General features: G+C 41.1%; 1 protein-coding gene across 3 annotated transcripts in view; it reads left to right on the top strand.

The window, feature by feature from the left end:
* Positions 1 to 21,621, top strand: part of SH3PXD2A (SH3 and PX domains 2A) — a 185,318-nt gene that overhangs the window by 91,734 nt on the left and 71,963 nt on the right. The gene's annotated exons all lie outside the window — the stretch shown is intronic.

Raw genomic sequence — 21,621 nt, 5'->3', positions numbered from 1 at the left:
AGTTGTTGTTATTGTAAACCCTTTCAAACTTCAGAACTATTAAGCTGAATCCCCCCATCCTATGTGATACTCCTATAAGTTTTCATTAATTGTCAGGGCTTCCACTATTTTTGATGGTACAAAACACATTCTGTAGTCCTATATTTACAATCAATAATACAAAAAAGATAATGTACATTAATTTCAATGGGGACTATCACGAGCAAAGCCATCATGGATTTGTTACAAAACAGAAACCATGCACCTAGTGTGAACAAAGACTTAAGAAAGTAAATTCATTGGTGGTGATCAATACTGCCGGGACACTTAAGACCAGATCCTGCAAACAAAACCTCAGATCTCAGTTTCTTCACTCTTACATTATCTGCAAAGTGTATGGGATTCTGGCTAAACCCATCCACACATTGCAGAAAAAAATCTGCAATGGAAAAGCTGTTTTTCGAAAGTGCTTGCTTTTTTGAAAATCACGGCATGTCAATTATATACATACGGAAACGCTGATGTTTTCTGTATATGTATAATAGAGGCCAAAAGTTCACAGACTTTCTGTAAAAAAACACTGTAGAAAAAAACATGATATGTAGCAGGGTTTTTTTGCGGTGGCTCGCTATGTGCGACCGTAGCCTTAGTGTGAAATGAGTAGGATTTTGTGCCTAGCTATTCTCATAGATGAAGACTCATCTTTGTAGTGGAATCTGAGCTCGGAAGCTTCCTTATAATAACATTATTATAATGCATGTCTCCATTAATATTTACATTAAACAATTTCAAAGGGATGACACCGAGGTAGAGATATTAACATGGAAAATAGAGATTAAAGCAATGTATTTTGTAATAGTATATGAGTGAAGTCATTGGTCCAGCTGTGCTGTGAAACATTGTGCAGTATTTCATGATACAGCTGTGTGTTACCCCATAGGACTGCTGTGTTCTTGGAGTAGGGAGACCCCCAGATGGTTGACTCATTACTATTGTCTTGGATCTATTTCTTATGTATTTTGATAAGCCTTATCTTACAATATGATTCTGTATAATATTCTCCATGTGTAGGGAGAGATTTATTATCCGTTTTGATATAGACATCTATTGTGTGTCATACATCATGTTCTAATAGGAGAGACCGTTGTGTACTTTCGCTGTAATAAGTTGTAGCTGAAGTTGCCTAATGGGGAATAAATTAAATATGATATAATATCCTTATCATAGGTAAAACTAACATGGCCAGCGCCGGGCAGCAGTAACTCTGCCAGCCTTTACAAATGTGTTCTTTTGTAATCTTGGATAGATACAAGAGTGGATAGTTGAATGGTAAAAGTGAGTGAAAGAGTAGACTGATGGATGGAAATATAGGTCATTACTAACGCCTATATCCATCCCCTACTTATATACACACACACACTCTAGGATCTGTCATTTATGTGTGTTTAATGTCACCTGTGATCAGCGGCTGCCGGACATATCTGTTGCTGCTTATTGCCTCGGAAGCAAAATCCTTCACAGCCTAGAATAAAACATCACTTATTGCTGTCATTGACCCTGCCAGTAGACATTGGGGGTAGTCAGGCTGATCCCATACACATGTATTAGTCAGCTGGACCTTTATGCAGTGTCCTTTCATGTTAGTAATAGATTAGCTTCTTAATATTTGTAGTACACCCCCCCCTTCCCAAATTGATACCATTATACTACATCAGTACAACCCCAAAATAACCTGCAATTGTATGTCCCATCATGGGTGTGACTTTCCTTTCCACAGCTGGTGCCAGAGAAGCCATTTACACCCTGGGTAGCTGTACTGTTGTTATAACAGTTAGTGAGAATATTTATGGCTGCCGTCTCCTTTGACTTCTTAGGAACCAGGATAAAATAAGGGACTTCTATCCTTGAACTTTCTCATCTCAGCACAAGCCATGGGAGGGCCTGGGGTGAAAGGCGAATTTAATTAGGCTATAAACAGCCGCTTCCTGACCTTTGTTCTTCAACTTCTTGCACTTTTTTTTGGGCAATGAACTTGCTTCAAAGTGACGTCAAGTTTTGTTATCACACCGAGAAGCTTTATGGGTTTTGGACAGGAGAATGTGATCTCTGCTATGGTAAGAGGTGGGACCCTTTATAAGGTTGGATATGTGAGAGGATACATGTGCTCTCAACACTTGAATAAGAAAGCTCATTTGAAAGCAATTAGAAAGGGGGAAAAAATTGTGTTACTGAAAAATCCACAATTCCCTAGTGATGGGATAATGCCTTTTAAGTGCGTCCATTCAGTAGCGACATAGAACAGACATTTCTTAGATGCTTTTATGTGGATTTTCAAGTTTGTGACACCCATCATGAGACAGGGTATGCTAACATCTTCCTTGGGATAAAATTTGGGTATAAAAAAGAGAACCCTGACACACATAGCCACCCTCCGAATGGCAAGGAGACTGAGCCAACAGCTTCCCCTACCCACTATTTGGATTATTAGCTTGTGTTAGCATTCAACAAACGCTATGCTATTCATGAACCAGGAAGCTCATGATGAACAGTCTCAACGAGCAAAGATGAGAAGTTAATTCTAGTAGTAACACGTAAATAACATCTACCCAAGTTTTATGAATTTATACATCAAGAGAACCTGTCAATATATGTGAAAAGTGCAATGACCTACATTGTCTGATGCGTACTATCAGCCTGAACATTTTGGTGATTTGTATATCCAAATCCGTTCAGCCATTCCAAAGATATAAGCCCTTTGTTGATGCAGATTAGGGTATATTAGCCAAGTTATTGGTAAAACTGTAGTTTCTCTGTGTACTGTATGTCCGGCACTGTTACCACCCACTTGGATAGTAGACCCTAATTTGCATCAACAACTGTAAAAGGGCTTATATCTTTGGAATGGCTGAATGGATTTGGATAAAGATAACACCACAATGTTCAAGGACAGCGTCTATCAGATGATGTATGTCATTGAGCTTTTTACGCCGGAGACACGTCCTCCTAAAAGGGATCTTTTGTGTTTAAAATGTAGTCTGATCTGCTGTAGTGCAGGAGACACTGAGCAGATTGATACATATCTTTGTGGGAAAGATTCTGCATAACCTGATATTTATTGATCTAAACTGATTTTTTGGGATTAGGCATCCAGTGGGCAGTCCTCCTCTGTCATTCAATTAGACCACCCACTGAAATCCTAAGTGCAAAATTATCAGAGTTTTTAGGTCAGTAAATGACAAGTTATAATGAATATTTTTCCCACAAAACTGTATATTAATTGTCTCAGCTCCTCTTGCTCTATAACATGCTGGCTTCTGATTGAGAAGCATTTATAATGTGGCAGGTTCCCTTTAAGAGGGTCTCCTGCTTTTGATGTAAATTTATTATGAGCAATCATACCTATAGTGTGCTGCTCTGAGAAAATAGCACAGCATGGTGAAAAAACACCTCAAAACTGCATTGATGGTGACTCTAATGTGCCCTTTTAAATACCAAACAAATGACAAAATGGCTACAAACCAAACCCTTAAATCTACTAGCAAAGTCCTGGACACTGTAAATGATCTGTTCTATGAAGAAATGTAAGAGGCTGCTGGAAATGTGCCTAGAAATGAGGAGTAGTTGGTCACAGAACTTCTGCAGATTGACCGTGTAGGGGTTAAAGGCACATACATGGTCCGCTCCCATGCACTAAAATCTGGGTGGGAAAACCGAATACATCATGTTCTCTTTGTTCATGTTAGTGAAATCCAGACCTTCCAACAGCACAGAGTCGTGGAAGGAAGACTTTATATATAGGGATGAAGCACGCCGCAGCTCTAAACTGCTTTATAAATGTCCAACAGGAAGATCCAGAGACACAGAAGTAAGTGATGGATACAGGCGGAAGGGGCTTATCTGCATTGTCACCGCTTCCTCTCGCTCTATCTTCTGCTCTCTGTCTGTTTGATATTCTTGGAGTATATCCCTTGTTATTCTAGCAGATACAGCGTGTTCTGCCTGGAAATGTGCAAGTGGAATCGGAGTTTCTCTATGTCAGGCCTCCGAGCATCAAGGAGTCAACACTTGGGGTGTTCAGAGATGGATCCTTGAATATCTATCTATCTATCTATCTATCTATCTATCTATCTATCTATCTATCTATCTATCTGCCTATCTATTTGTCTGTCTGTCTTGTTTATCTCATGGACAGACACACACGCACGCACGCACGCACGCACGCAAATGTAATGTGATGCCTTTTAGTTCCATAGGAAAGTTGGGTAGCCTATTGCATTATCTTAAAGGGGTTGTCCTGAATGGACAAACTATCTTAAGCTATGTTTCCTGTGTAGACACCCTGCCTTTTGGAAGCCACATTGTAAATACTCATTTTCTCTAAGGCAGTGCTAAAGATCTTTGCAGATGGGATGTGTTTTCTTTTTTGTTCCTGTAATATCACAACTTTCCCTACTATTACACTTTCTGACCTGCAACCATGATGTCTTTAGAGTGCATGGCCTTTAAGACCTATACGGTCTATGCTACTGTATATATTACCATTCCAATGGTGTTTCAGTATGAGCTTATTCAGACTTCTAGGGTGCAGTTCCTGAGAAGCTGTACAATTGCTCCTAGCTCTTGGATAGGGGCAGGTAATAAGTGGTGAGAAAGTTGATATTTGGCAGCATTATATATCGATCTTCCTCCCTTTGATATTTGGTTTGGGTTGTGCTAATGTATGACCACCTCTTGCATACACTTACAGTACCATGCAAGAAATGCTACAAAGAATGTTGTTGAAAATAGAAGTGTGAATAGTTTTTGTGAATTAACAAAATTAAGTCAATGGAGAAAAGAGAAATCTAAATCCCATCAATATTTGGTGTGACCTTTACCCTTTGGAGGAGGAGACCTGGAAGTGATGATACGGCCCCTACAGAGCCCTGATCTCAACATCATCCAGTCTGTCTGGGATTGCATGAAGAGATAGAAGGATTGGAGCAAGCCTAGATCCACAGACGATCTGGGCTTAGTTTTCCAAGATGGCGGGAACAACCTTCCTGCCGAGTTCCTTTAAAAGCTGTCTGTAATTGCACCAAGAACAACTGATGGAAGGGAAAGAACAAAGGTCACACCAAATATTCATTTTATCAATTGACAAAAATAAAGAATTAATGCTTCTGTTTCTGAAAACTTACTTTGCAGCATTTTTCCCCTACATATGCTTAAAACTTTTGCACAATGCTCTATGCTTGTGTTTTACTGCATTGTACAGGCTTATAAAACATGACTATTTTCTTTCAAAAAACAGCACCACACCTGTCCCAAAATTATATTAAAGTGCAACTGCCTTCACTTTATTTGAGCTGAACTACATTACCCAATCCAACCTATGGACTTGGGTGGCACCATGGAGCCAACATAAGGAATGCAGTAGACCAAATGTATTTATGTGCCTGGGTCTTCTCATCCTTGGGCATACCTGCACCATTGGCACTGGTGAAAAAATCTAGATTCCTGAATTAGGTATTGTCAGGGTCTGGGGTTGCTAGGTGGGGTGGCATAGACACAGAAGTCCAGTTTCTTTAGTCCAAAACAAAGGTAGAGTTTATTTTCACTCAAAAATCTAGTGCAGCAACAAAAGGAAACAATACAAAAATAAATACCTGCCCGGCTAGGCTCTAACTAAACATAGAATAGGTTACCTCACCTAGAATCACAGAAATCCAAAAGCCAGTAGAATCATTCAGGACACAGCTCTGGCTTCTTAAGATCCTGACAAGGAGACTCTCTGCAGCTGGGTCGCTGCCGGGACATCCCCAAAGTGTGGACTGGAGGGGGGTGGAATGACAGGTCCCACTACCAATCCTACCTGCCATTCCTAAAAATCCAGCCCAGTAACCGGAACTCTGAAATAACCCTCAGCAGACAATAGTTATCTGCTGAGAAATGTTCTTTCTGGAGTTTTCTCATCTCACCCAGCTTAGTAGTCTGGGTGAGATGTACACCCCCTCCATTACCTGACCAGACATCGGCTTACAGTATCTATAGTAAAATACAAGGCAAGTTATATACAGATAACCAGTCAGGAATGTATATTGTAAGCCCGCAGATCAGAGATATATACATATATAACAGGTGGCTACTTAAATAAATAACTAAAAATATTTAGCTTCAATTATTTATATTTATTTATTTGGGAGGTTTCAATATTTTAATTGCATAAACACAATTGATAACTCTTAATATGAACCATTGGACGGGTTATACAATTGTATTTTATCCTGTACTACCAGACACAGGCATTCTGCTTGCTTTGCAAAAAACGTGGCCACTACCAGAGCTTGATATATGTGTATATAGCGTTGACTCAGTGTGTAGCAGTCCTGCCAGGGTCTCTGTTTCTCACCTTTACTCCCACTTTCCACACACAGCTGGTCGAAGGCATTTTTCTCTTTGTTGTGAAATGGTAACTATGACTATAATCTCCTTCCACTGTGTTCTGGGACAGCGCTCTCCATTCCTGGGTGCTAAGTAGGGCCACGCTTGCCAAAAGCTGCAATGTATGTGGAAAGAAAGACAGCTCAGGGAAATCAAAGTAGGTGGTGGAGCATTGCTTTCCACTCCAGCCTTGCACATCACATAAGTGAAATATCTAATCCTGGTGGGTCACTCTGGCCACCGTACAAGTCTTATAACTTCCTGGCACCGCGTCTTTCCAAATGTTTATTGTGCCATTTCAGCTTTTAAAGGCTTTTATAGCACTTTCAGTTTTCATCTGGTTAAAATAAATGTCTTCAAAACCTGTTTGGTTCCTAAAGTTAAGTGATGATACACCTGTAGGGAGCTAGAAAGCTACAGCAGATCCTAGAGATCATATAAAGGGGGTATGCCGAGAATTTTTCATTATATGTTTGAGCAAAACATCAGCAGCTCATTCAAGGAGACCAGTATGGTGACCTTGCCGGGACTAAACCATAAAATAAGTAGTCTGGAAATTGTCTGGCTTAAAGATGTTCATTTGCATATATTCTACTAACCCATATGTACATCATAGATTGTGAGGTCTTCCTTGGGATTATACTTTAGTAGTCTTTTCTGCCAGGCACAAAAGAGAGGTTCGGTATTAAAACTTTACCGTAATGGGATGATTTACCGTGATTTACTGTGTTGTGGGGTGACAAGTGGTCTCAAAGTCCCGGCTCCGGGACCCTGTGGGCGGCCGCCATCTTCCTCACTGTGTCCCTGGTGAATCGGCACGTCCACATTTAGCCCCCAACCTATGGTGCTGCAGCCCTGGCTCCATAGCCCACCCACAGCCTGCCCTGCACCAATAGGAGGAGCGTGGACAGACCAGCGCTGGCAGAATGCCAGCTTGTACAGCCAAGCCCGGAGGGGTGTTTGGAGGGTGACGGTGGCGATTTGGGGTGAGTGACCCACATTTAAAGTAGCCTATTGCACTTTCGTGGGAAATATGTAGGTGTGTGTGAAATTTCACCCAAATCCATTCAGTCGTTTGGCTGTGATTGAGGAACAAACATCCAAACATCCAAACACACAAACCCACAATCTCACAAACATTCAATATTAATAGGATTAGAGAAGATGCTTTAGTGTCCCTAAAGTTCTGTATTTGGATTAGAATCACCTATAGGAGTCTCTATCACAGATTCTGTCACCATTCATTGTAAGAATACTGCCGCGTGAGGTGGATCTACCAATGTCCGATGCGTGACTAATCCAGTACCGAGTTGTTTCTGCTTTCGCTGGAAACCACAGCGCAGATGTGACCAGAACCTTAAAAATAGTTACAAAATATAGATTAGATTTCAAAAATCATCATTCACAAGACAAACTTCTATGGATCTCCTGACCCTTCTGAGTAAATGCTCCTCTAGGCAGAAGGCACTCATCCTTTGACCTTGTCATTCACTATAACTGATGCTTTTGTATAAATGAGTTAAAATTGGTCATCCCTGGCTTCTCGGCCCTCGGCTAATTCCCTGAAGACAATATGCCTGCTGCCTGTCCTTCCATTTAACCTCTTTGCTCCGAGCACTTTACAACACTTAAGTTTAAAAGGATTAGAGGTCAGATCTGGAATCAACACCACAGGAATTACCGCTGTGGCTTTAATGCTCAATTTCAAGGTGATCATCGGCTCTGTAGGGGCATCTGCCATGAATTTATCTGCACAAACCCTCCAAGGGAAGGTTCACAGATAACATTCATTGAGATGGTGTCGTTACCCATTAGACACAGCTCTCACTTGTGTATATATATTCCTGTCTAAGATATTCTGGATTGTGCTTCTGATCTATTCTTATGATCTTCATGGCACAAACAACTGGGCTCATGGGAAGAAAGTGGCTATAGATTCTCCCTCTCAACAATCCTACTTTAAGATCCTGGACAGAGAATCACTAATAAAGTGTAGCTCCTGCTATAAAGTTGTCAGTCTGCTCATGTTTTACACCGTTGTCTTTTCATACGGTTGGTCAGCATGTAATACTACATTTCTCCAGTAGTAGGTGCTTCAGCAAAGAACATAAGGCCCGCAGCAGCTATAGCAGCCTATTGACTGGGATCCCTAAAGCTTTTCTGCAGCATTGAGAAATTATGTTTAGAAATGACATCCTTATTATATATTAATGTCCAAAACAGGAGGAAGTTAAAGGTGTTTTTTGAGCTAAAAATATTGATGACCTATCCTAAAGATAAGTCATTCGTATCAGATTGTTGACAGTCTGACACCCAAAACCTCCATTGATCCGATGTACTCAACAGCTGATACACAAAGAATGGAGCAGGAAGCAAACAGCTCCGCTCTCTGTGTAGTGGCCAGGGCTGGTACTGCACATCAACTTTCTCACTTGAATGAGCGCTATCCTGCAATGACTCAGTTCTGCCACTATACAGAGAACAGCGCTGTCTGCTTCCTGCTTCATTCTCTGCCTATCAGCTACTGCGAACAACTGATCCATGTGGGTGCTGGGTGTCAGACCCTAATCTGATGTTGAAACCGATCTCCATACTATCTAACTCCAAATTTACTCAGCAGATTTGTTAAACTGGATGCCCGACACTTTGAGTTCACAGCAGGAGGTCAATAACAAACTTCCTGCAATGGAATTGCCCAGTAAACAACCAAAATCCTCTGGTTTGCACTGCAGGTTTCATAGCGGCATCACTTGCGTCTGGCCTGGGTAAATCTGTGACCAAACATGCAGCAATAATTGGCATGCTACATCTTGTTACTTTCTATGTCTTCTGGGTGAGAAGCTGCTGCAGTAGATGGGGATCATGCGCAGACTCTACTAGTCAAGTAATAGAGTTGGATCTACAACCCAGTCTACTACATAGCTGAGATCCGAGGAACTGTAGCGCCAGTCCTATCATGTGACCAGCACCAGTAATGTCCGACCCCCACAGATAATATACTGATAACCCATCCTGTGGCTAGGTATCCGCAAAAAAAATAAAAAATACATTCGGGGCAAGAAAACCCCTTTAAACGGGGGTAATTCTGCCACAGGTAATGTACTGTAAACTCTCAGCGTTTGACCTCATCCTTAAGGATCCTTTCTAAGCACTGGCTCTTCCCTCAGCATTCTGTGTTTTCTTCTGCTAAATTCTGCTCAGCTTGCTGGTAATCGAGGAAATTAACTTCTCTTATGTCATTTCCTTCTCTCGGCCACTTCTCTTCTTATCTGTAAAGATTTATAAATAAGGCCTTTTGGCCCAAAGTTTTCTTACGAAAACGGAATAGGAAAACTTAATGACTCATGACTGAATATTAGAGCTTGGTTGCTTGCTCTGGACTACCATGCCCCATTTCACCTATTGATGGCATGTACGTGTATATATACTCATGCATGTTGTGTAGATATGTACATTCTGGACAATGGCTGGTAACAAACATTTTCTATTTTACACCCTGTGACTGCCACTGTCTACCAGATCTACTGCATGTGTAATAGTCCTTCTATAGAAGAAACCTGTATTATGGACATATAATAGCAACAATACTACTGGATCTATAGGAGTGTCACTTATTGTGCACATATACTGTAATAACATCAATAGTAGTGCATGGATAAACATACACATGTTCTTCATTAACCTTTCACTTGGCTGAAAATAACTGGAGATTTTTGGCATGAGATAACAAGCGTTGGGGAAAAAAAAACCCTTAAAACTTAATTTTGTGATATTCTGTTAGGAGATATCTATCCATACTATGTGTATCTATTTGGGGCCACCCAGTGGTTAGTTGGGGTATTGCAGCCATCAATATCAGATCAGTGGCGTCTGAGACCTGACACTCTTGCCATTTTCCGGTTTGATGAGGTCTTAATGTTTGGATAAGCATTATGGCCACTTCACTTACCAAGCACATCGCTGTACATTGTATAGTGGCAGCGCTATCCCTGTTATTTGCATGGGACTGACCTACAATATGGCCATGTAACCAATGACTTTTTTGGCCTGAGGAAAGGAAGTGGCATTCACCGGAGCACCATTGCCTCTTCAAACAGCAGATCAGGGTCCATATTTTTTAACTCCACAAACCCCTTTAAAGCACACACTGCTCAATGCTAGTGAATGGCACAACTTTTTGTTTTACATTATAACCTATTAGCAGTAATGTGAACAGAAGCACCATTCTATGGAATCTTCTACCTCCATTATATGTCTAGGTACATGCTTTCAGGAATATAACTTTGGGTTGGATCAATATTTAGTTGTAAAGTTGTGTTTTATATTGTGTTTTGTATACATTGCATGGTTTATCTCACCTTTGTATGACATTGTATCCCACTGAGGTAAACTATCAGTTTTGTGCTATAAATATTTCTTTATTCTCACCCATAATAAAACACACAATCTCCGGACTCCATCACCATTCCCAGCTATTGTGCTGAGGATTTATCACCAGTTCTAGTCAGATGGCGCCATCTAGTGGTCACAACTTAAAGTTACATTTTCCATAGTTGGCTACTGTCTTGTTTTTTTAATTGAAAACATTACTTCATGCTGAGAATTGTTGCTCTTGTCTGGCCTCACTATCTGTTTGTACATATTGCAGGAATCCTGGAATATAGTGATGCAAACACTTCCTCAGAAAACAATTAACTTTATTGTTCCTCCTCATCCAATCCCTATATTACATTTAAAGCATAGCCATAGCCGCGCTACATGTGGCCCTTGTGATGTCTTGTCCATGTTTGTTGTCTTTTAGCACCATTTGGGCTATAGATTCACACTAGGTTCCGTTTCAGGTTCACATTCAGGTTTCCGTCCTACGGGTCCGCATGGGGCACTGAAAGAGGAAGATCCTGTCTGCTTAAAAAGCAGTTACAGGTGGAAACCTGCAGACCCCATAGACTATAATGGGGTCCACCGGTTTTCCACCTGGTTTCTCTTTGACGATTTTAGATGGTTTTGGAGGCGGAGTTTCCTGCGCATATTGACCAGGTATCTGATGCTCCATTGTCCATCAATAGCAACTTTTCTGCCTTGCGCCAGGGCTCAAGCGGTGAAGAACCAGTGACATATGGGAGTGATGTCCTTGGACCCTTTCCAGCAACTGGCCAAAGGTTGGTCTGGGGGCTCATATGAGCCTCATGTCTTTGGAAAATGATGCTCCAAACCCTGAACAACCCCTTTTAATATTTCATTCATTTCTAGGATTTGTGGATGTTTATTAGGCCTCCCTAGTAAGTCAATGTCACTCTTACAATAGACAGCAGAGCACATAATGATAATGTTATTGTCCACACTGTTATTATGGTTACTGTTATATTTCACATACACTTGTCTTTACTGCAAAATAAGAAACACAATCTAATCTCCGGCATCATAATCTCCCGCTAACACCATTATTCAGAATAATGTGGGTCCTGTCACGGATCCAGCCTCCACGCTCTATTATAGATGGTAATTTAAGGACTGAGAAAGCTTTTACCTAATTGAGGGGAAGATCCGCATTAACCTCACCGGAGATTTTTCATAGGTGGAATACACATGGGGGTTATTTGTAATCCGATCCACACCGGGATGTTCGTGCTTACAACTTTGTGAAATCCTTTTTCCTCGCTGTGCTTCTTAAAGAAATGAAGTCACACGCTGCTAGTCTTACAAAACCTTACACCAAGTCCTTGTTTCACCTTTTGTGAATCTTGAGAAGAATCAATAAAATCGAGAAGGGGGTGGGGGTTCAGTCTTTTAGATGAATGGTGGCTTAGTGGTTCACTGGGGTCTTGGATTTGATTCCAACCCAGGATAACATCTGCATATGGTTTGTATGTTCTCCTCGTCGGTTTCCTTCAGGTGCTAGGCGTTCTTAAACACTCTAGAAAAGATTAAAGGGGTTTTCTGAGACTTTTTAATAGATGACCTATCCACAGGATTGGTCATCAATTAAAGATCGGTGGGGGTCCAAAACCTGGGATCTGTCTGGATGACTTCTCTTCTGCTTCAAAGGCCATGTGATATCACGTTCATCAGTTACAAGACCTGATCGCAGCTCAGTCCCATATACAAGTGAATGGGCCGAGCTGCAATACCAAGCGCAGGCACTATACAGTTATACGGCGCTGTGCATAGTAAGTAGTGAAGAGGCCACAATGTTTGAATGACCACTGTATTCTCTTTGATCAGCCGGGGACCTGGATGTCTGAGCCCTACTGATCTTTAATTGATGTCTTATCCTAAGGATGTATTAGAAATAATTCCCAGAAAACCTCTTTAAGGCTAGAGCTACACAATAACTTTGGTGACGACTTCTGTGGTGTAACCCAAGATTGCCATGTCACCCCTTGACTCCTTCACTGATCTAAGAGAATGGATTTGCATTATGACTCCAAGGGTGCTGTGAATACCACAAAAATAATCCGTGACAGAACCTTACAGCAAGTATTATATTTCCCTGCAGCTCCACCTCAGGTAAAATAAGGCATTGCAACATGTCTCTTGAAATTATTTCCTTCAGTATAAGGATACAAGAATATGTAGTGGTGTTACTGTAAATTACTATATTTTTCAGTTCTCTGGCTTGAATAAATGAAGCCCATGTTGTTATTTCTAAGTTGTGGCACAGAAAACAGCCTCGTGAAATGGCAACATAAAACTGCATTTTACCTTGCTAAGCCTGTGGACTCCTGAACATCACATCCTTTCCTATTAACTGATAAGTCCCGAATATTTTACACCTAAAATTTACACCATATAAATTTAGGGGTTGTCCCATGACAGATATTTATGGCACGTCCACAGGATATCTCGTTCACTTCTTGGGAGCTACGGAAACACTGTACCTCAGTGAGCTTGACAGTTTTCGTAAATCTGACCAACACTGGCAGCCTGGATTTGCCCGTAAGTGGGATCAGTTGAGACCACATGGGGTTTGGGGAGGTCGCTTCTAAAAATTGGTTGTAGGGAACTTAAGGAAACTTAAGGAATATCTTGTGGATATGCCATTAATGTCTGTCATGGCACCATTATACTGCCTTAGCACATATGTGCCTGCGGTAGGGAAATAAGATTGTGTCAGTCGGGACAGGGACTGATGTGAGTGATGACAGTGCTGAGCAATATTTTGACGCTATTTTGAAAAAAATACAAGTAAAAACAAACCATTATATACTGTAGCAATGGACTGTGGATCTTTGGGTTACCTTCTATGGGACAGGGAGAGCTCTGCTAAGGATGGTAATGGTAACGTAGCAAGCATATCCATAATGTAGTTTGACATTACAAGTTGAATGTCCGCTCTTGACTTTTTATTTTATTAAGTATGTTTATGACCCAGTGGCGGCCCACACTCCACACAGATCTCTTTATGACATCTAGCCAAAGGCTTCTCATTTATCCTCCTCATTTATCCTCCGATTCCTGACAATTGGGTCATTCATCTATACACAAGTATTTTAATGATCACTGATAGCATATTTCCATCTTGTTAGAGGAAGTGAAAGGGACTGTTGTGTGTTATCTGAACATGGAGCTACTGGACTCATTTTGTCTTCAAAGGAGAGGAAACAGCAAGTGCCATTCCTAATTTTGTACCCATTGTCAATACAGATCCTACAAGATGTCATTGCATAGAGGTTTAGTAGTTAGAAAATGGTTCCATTTATTATTCTGTGAGCTTCCTGCCCGAGCTTGGTCCAGAAGAAATATTGCAATATTGTTTTGGTATATTTTGGCTGACATTTATTACAGCTATGGGTTTCCGTACCAGACAGTTCAGTCTTTCTTGGTTTATGATAATGACTCTTATATTCGTATACGTTGCATATGCTTTAATTTAAAAGGGCAGTCAAACAATCCCTTTAAGGGCCGCTATTAGCCTATATTAATTAGATTCAGAGCTCCACCTGCTGGTCACAAAAACCGCTGCTTGACTTCATCCTCACAGATGATACTCACTGATTCCACCACATAGAGACATCATCGGACAACAGTATATAGGAAATCGGAACTAGTATTCTGTTGTGTTTTTCTATATTTAGTGTACATTATTTAACAGAACTTGGCGAAACTGTATGTTAATCTCGGTGTTATAGTCTCCTTAGCCAAGTATTTAGTTTCATCCCTAATGAAAGTCCTGGCTCAGTTTTCGGGTGCAGTCTGTCTCTAGAAAAGCATAAATCAGGTTATCAATTTAGAAAATGGCACAGAAGACTAATCTGTTTGGCAGCACTTTATAGGATCTTAATGTTATTTCAATAGACGAGTTTTATTTCATTATAATGACCCATCCTGGAATCTGGAATAATAGGAGAAATGAGAAAGAGTGGAAGAAATTGGTGATTCCAGAAACTTTCACTACCTGGAAATACATCGTAGTCTGCGTAAAACCTTGGCGAATATTTTAGCCACACATAATATTTCTAACCAAGGTTAAAAATATTTGTATAGGAAACCCTCAAATATTTAATTTATTAAAGCCAAAAACTGTTGTAAAATCATTTGTTAGTGTGTCCGCCGATTGTTTCTGGTACTGAGGATCAACTCCATTGAGGTAGATGAGGGGAAGCTGTCATATCACACACAACCTGCAGCAGGTAGGGCACAATTTTTTGGGAAAAATAGATTCAGGTAGAATTTTGGATGGTAGTTGCTGTGACTTCCGTTTAACTTTAGTTCTTTAGATCAGTTTCGATTCTTATATAAGTTTTGGCACACTGTTACAGATAATAGCTGATCGGTGGAGGTGTCAGGAGTAGAATCCCTGTCATTCTACCATTGATCCTAATGATAAGTCAAAAACAGCATAGCACTAGATGGCCCCTTTAACTTCAAGTTTAGTCTCTGTGTGAGCTATGACTATGCAATTCCTCAGTCTGACCATCAGTCCAATCTTAAGGGCCCTCAAATACTTTCAAGTGAAGATAAAGATGACGTCTTTATTTGTTCTTATTGCAGGTAAGTTTTATGGATTTTTTTTTTTTGGTTTTGTCAGAGGAATGATATGTACCATATTAGTTCATCATGAATCATCTGCTCTGTTCTTTTTCAAGAGGGGCTCACATTTAGAAGAGGTGTAGATGAGGCTAAGGATTGCCAGGACCTGTATCAGGTGCCATTGAAGTAGTGTGCTTGAGCAACATAGGTGCACGCAGAGATGCAACTCCTGGGCCTCAATGCATAATCTGTTGAAGGGCCATATTACTGTCCATATATAATCTTGTTTTTCTTCTTGTGTTGTAGAGAAGCCTATGAGCCCTTTGGGCACAATGGCCTGGTAGTGACTACTGTTTTTGCACCCCCTATACCTACACAACGCTGAGCGCAAAACTGCCAACCTGACTTTTGATAATATAGCAGTGTTTAAGCTCTGTCCATAAACCATGTAGGACCACTCATGTTTGGGCAGGGTTTTGTAAACCACAACAAGATTGCTTTCAGAATATGCTCCCAAACATTCAGGGCAGTCCTGGCAAATTTAGGACAATTGGCAATTATAGGGGTACAGGCAGAGATCCGTTGGGGGTGGGTCCTTGTTGTAGTCCCAAGGATCTATTTTGCAGACCTATTGGTAGGTTGATGGCTGTAGATTATAGTGGGAGTTGTGTACCATATAAATGTATTGATGTGCCTGATATAGTAGCTGCAAATACTAATAAATTCATGCACAGATGTGAATGTTTTCATTACCGAAGGGGGTGGATCAAGACTATCATGGGCCCTGGGCTATGTGAAGCTTGTGCCACATCTCAACCTCCCCCCACTCCACCAGGCTAACATTTTCAGGGCCTTTCATATGAGCTTATGATCAGTTGAATGATAATTCATTCAGTCAATTCCCAGTTTTAGGTTGGGTTTATACATTGCACATGCAATGCGTACAACATGCACCCAGGATGCTGCCAAATCCAGGGATCAGATGGATGTGGTTGAAGGCCACGGGGTACAGGAAGGGGAGAGACTTCACTGTGAAAGAACAGCAGTGTACCTCGCCATGTTTGGAGTAGTTGTGCATCGCCTGAATTGTGACACTACCGCCTTGCTTATGAGAAGACTGGTTACATCATGCATGTATTTACAGGTGCATATAAAATTATACTGCCATCACAGGCCACTTCTGAGTGGCGTACTCTTGTAAAAAAAAAAGTGAGAGGTTTGGACCCTTAGGAGTCACTGATGGTGGTCACCAAAAAAGGCGGCATTCTAATCCACTACTGCATTGCAGAGCATTTTCCTTACCTTTTTCCATGAGTATTACTATTACTAGTAGATGAAAGCCTCGGCGTTCCTGCTCACTCACACTTTTTTTATTACAAGAATTACCAGCGCTGGCCTCTTAAAAATACAAGCAGAGCAGTAGGATATCCCCAAGCAGAGACTACTAGGCAGCGGAAAAGATGATGAAAGAATTTTTACTGAAAGCTCCCGTCCCCTTCCAAGCCCTCACATGCAACAACTGTTTTATCTCACCAGGGGACACCCTCCCTCATCTAGCAGCTCGGGGCCCCTGTTTCTTCACATTTTTGTTCTGGATACTTCATTTTGCACTGTTTTAAAGAATATTCTATTCATGTGTGTCTTTCTCTGTTGTAACAGACAGAGGTGCTGGGTTAATCCAAAATGTAAGGCTGAATTAGGTATCCTCAGTGACACTGGCATCTGCTGTTGACTTTGGCTTAGGGTCATGGAACTTGTATACATTATTTTTTTTTTTTTTTTTAGAAATGCATTGCAGCATGCTGGTATTTGAGAATACTGAGAATACATGGAAGAGAAAAGGAGCAAACGCCACTGTTGTCCATGAATTGAGTCTGATATTACAACTCCGTTCTGTTACCTTTAGGCTAAGGCCCTACGTTGTGGAAAAGTTGCTTTTTTGATGACAATTTTGCTGCGTTTTTTTTTTTTTTGGTTAATCCAAAATGTAGCCTTAATGGGAAATATATAGGAAGCCCTTATACTTCTCCCTTCTGCTCAATCCTCTCCTGACTTTGCCTCAAAAAAAATGCAGCAAAATCTGCAACAAAAAAAGCTACTTTTTTCATTGTGGGGTCTTAGATTAAGGGGATATTTCCATCTTAAAAAGTTATCCCCTATACATAGGATAAGGTATAACTTGGAGAATGACAGAGTTCAGTCCACTGAGCGCCGCACAGATCAGAAGTACCGGAGAGTCTGTTCTGAATGGAGAACTGGTCAGGACGGGCACACTGCTACATTCATTTCAATGAAAAGGCCAAAGCATGGCACTCCACCAATCTGCACGGTATCTCCTTTACTATGGGTAGGGTATAACATCTTTAGATAATCCATTAATTGAGGTTTGGCTGCAATACCATACTTAGCTATACAAAGCATCACTGTATGCCTAGAGAACCTTTCCAATATCAATATTATAGATAAGACATCTCAAGGAGTTCTATAGGCGTGCTGCAAAATCATCCATAATGCCACGCTTTACCACATCACAAATGTTTTCTATAGTAACACTTTCCTCATATACACTTCACAAAGCTGCGTCTAGTAACAGTGACTGACGTTCTTACAAACTGACAGCATTTAATAGTTTCTATTTTTATGCTTTGTCCGTTCTAATTCATTGAAATGTGTCATCAAAGGACAGCTTTAAAGCCCATGTGTATGAACCCTAGAGGGTCAGGATTTTGTTATAGGAGTCTGGTGAAATTGTTACATGAAGACTATGAACACAATCCAACATTGTGCATAAGGCAGAGAGTAATCGTACTGAATGGGGACCCTAGTATGATATCCAATCACTTCGAAGAATTACGCCAACCAAAATCATAAAATTCGTAATAGAGAGGTGTATTAGTAAAATTACTTTGCTACCTACTATTTGGAAGTCTGTCTCTATAATATGTAGCCTTGCCTACGGTTTTGTCCCTTTACCTTGTACCCAGCACTATGTGTGTCCATGGTAACAGACAGCGACCAAACCCTGTGTAGTTTGCCACCCACAAACCATTATTATTGCTTCAGTCTAACTCACCTCTTCTGGGCTCCATTGTGTCATCCGTTGCGGGTCCCTATCCTCTCCGGGCCTGTTGTGGCTTCTTGACTGACATCTGGGGCCCCAGGGGGACAGCTAAAGTCTGTGATTGGGCCTTAGTGGCCACATGGGGTGTGTCGATGTCATGACACTTGTGTCTAAGCATCATGACATCATTCAGGAGTCTGGAAGAATCTTGGGGGTGATTGTGCTTACTTACCTCCCCTGGGCCTCTGCTTAGTATACTCTGGGGTCTGAAGAAACCCTAGTGTTTAGTAATAGCAGGTCTGGTTCAGTCTTAAACTAAAACTGGCGGGTAACCCTCCGGAATATTTATGAGATTTGTCTTTCAAATATTCAGGTTTTCTCAACAGCGTTGTTTCAGATCAAACTGGAACTGCTATTATTATACTCTGGGGGTTTCTTCAGACCTGAAAGTATAATATGTGGAGCTCCATGTGAGGTAAGATTACAAGGTAAGGTAATATCGAGTATATTGATGGAAGAATATATCTATATAATGCCTCCAATGTATCTATAGCCTACAACTACTTGTAACACATCATATATTAGTAAATTAGAACTAAATCATTAGCTTGGTCATATTTACAATACAGGCATATAACCCCTTTAATATTAGTTCATCGATTTCTTAATACAACATGTCTAAGAGTCAGCGTACAGGAATGTGCTTCCTACCACAAAAGCAAAAACTCTAAAAGTATAAACAATAAAAAGGAGAACCAGATGTGCTGGTGATAAGAGACGCTGTCATTCTCTTTCCAAGAAAGAAGTTGCATTGCCTATAGTGAAGTAACCTGGATAATGGCGTGTCACATGCTCCACATCATTTGGAGGTTATCCTGGACGGAGTTGTATAAAGTATGTATGGGGTACAGGGACCCACTGTGAACCAGTGTGTGCTAAGACACATCTGTTGTTCCTTTTGTTTTATCGATGGAGGAAAGAATAAAGTTTGCACAACATGCCTCATGACACAGTGTACATTACCTTCTTTATTCACCCTATATCTGAGTGTTTCTTGGCCTCCATCTATGCCTTGGAATAGAATAACATTCCTCTTGGACTAGAAGAAGTTGCCTCTGATGTTGCTGAAACTCTCGGGGGTCTGTTTTACATTTTCTGTGTCATACCAGAAGGTGCAGTAACCTGACACGGGAGTTATATTTCATCATTTCTTTATTCAATACATCTAACAATAGACCGGAGTCATATTTATTTTCAATTGGACATAAAGAAATGAAGGACACTGTTCCTATTTATATAGATAATATTTTCCTAAATTGAGGGTGGGGGAGTTTTGGATGACTCAGAGAATTTATATCCATTATGGGGGGCAAAGGTAGAGACCTCATTTTTAAAAGCTAATACTGGGTGTTGCAAAGTTACTCATTCCTTTTTGTAAGGTCAAATTAAAGCTGCAATCTGTATGGTGGATCTGCTTGGCCCCTCTAATGCTTTAGTGGGCTCATTTTTTTTATAAATGAGTCCAACCTGTTTTTTTGGCTTGGCCCTTAGATCTTTTGGCATGGATTGAGCTTTAGGCCTTTGAGAATGGTTTGGGCTTGAGATATTTTGGCGTGGCTTGGCCTTTAGATCTTTGGACTTGGCTTCACCATTTGATCTTTGGGCGTAGCTCAGCCTGTCAATGAATGGATATGCATCGTGAGAATAGCCAAAAGTGGCTTTGAATAACCAGGGAGTGTTGACTGTAAGAACTGGCAGTAAGAGCCCAGTGGGTACAGCCATGGTCCAGCTTATCGGGAGGTGGTGCAGGTAAACCCCTGATGCCCTTGCAATCCCATGGCCAGGCATAGTGTAGTGTGCCACAATAGGTCATTCATCCCAGATCTGTGTGTTGCTGTGACTCCTTTTTAAGTTTCTTATATGTAACAGACAGGATTCACCCTAAATGTAATGTTTCTTATGATTGCAACAGTTCAGTTAATAGTAGTTACATACAGATCTACATCAGTGAGGAGGGGGCTGACTAATGTAATGGAAAAACCAGGAATCTTTTATAATTAGGTTTAGGGCCAGAAGAAGTAGAGTAACCTTTACTAATAAGATGTCTACTCTGGACATAAGAGATGAGAATTAGCTATAAAGTGATTTATTACTGATATGTTTGTCTGAATTACTCTCTGATATAAGTCCCATTGGAACTGTCTCCTCCTTATAAATATGTATGAGGATCATCTCTGTGACTGCAGGTGGAATATAACTAAAATAATGTATTATGTGAATTCACAGACACTTTTATATGTGTTATGTAGAAAATTATACACCTGCTTCTGTAAGGCAGAAATGTGGGAGAGTGTGACAAGATCCAGCGCTGTGCATGTAACCAAAGCTGTATCCATCGAGAATGTCTTATTAATTACCCGGGTTTATTGGTGTAATGGGATCAGGGACCAGGTCTTGTCCCCGATGCCTCTACAGTAGTATCCATAAGTACTAAAAACGTACAAACAGATGACTGATGACATCACTAAAGTACAAATGATGTCATAACCAGTCCATGTAAGTGATTGCTTTGGCTGTAAGATTCAATATGCCTGTCATGGGGTGCACTGTGACTGTTATGGAGGTATTGCAGCTGCTACAGTAACCCAGGGCACTGTGGCTGTTACTATTAAGGGGGAGGGTACTGTGACTTTCAGTATGAGGCTGTCAGTGTGATGGTGGAACTGTGACTGTCAATGTTACGGAGGAGGGTATTATGACTTTCAGTATTATGAGGAAACTAAGGCTGTCACTGTTATGGGGAGGGGCACTGTGGTTGTCACTGTTATGGGGAGGGGCACTGTGGTTGTCACTATTATGGGGAGGGACACTGTGGCTGTCACTGTCATGGGGAGGGGCACTGTGGCTGTCACTGTTATGGAGAGGGGCACTGTGGCTGTCACTTATGGGGAGGGGCACTGTGGCTGTCACTATTATGGAGAGGGGCACTGTGGCTATCACTTATGGGGAGGGGCACTGTGGCTGTCACTGTTATGGGAAGGGGCACTGTGGTTGTCACTGTCATGGGGAAGGGCACTGTGGCTGTCACTGTCATGGGGAGGGGCACTGTGGCTGTCACTGTTATGGGGAGGGGCACTGTGGCTGTCACTTATGGGGAGGGGCACTGTGGCTGTCACTGTTATGTGGAG

Source organism: Leptodactylus fuscus, chromosome 10 (assembly GCF_031893055.1).
Source record: "Leptodactylus fuscus isolate aLepFus1 chromosome 10, aLepFus1.hap2, whole genome shotgun sequence".
NCBI classification, from domain to species: Eukaryota; Metazoa; Chordata; class Amphibia; order Anura; family Leptodactylidae; genus Leptodactylus; species Leptodactylus fuscus.
This window is presented reverse-complemented; position numbering and strand designations above follow the sequence as displayed.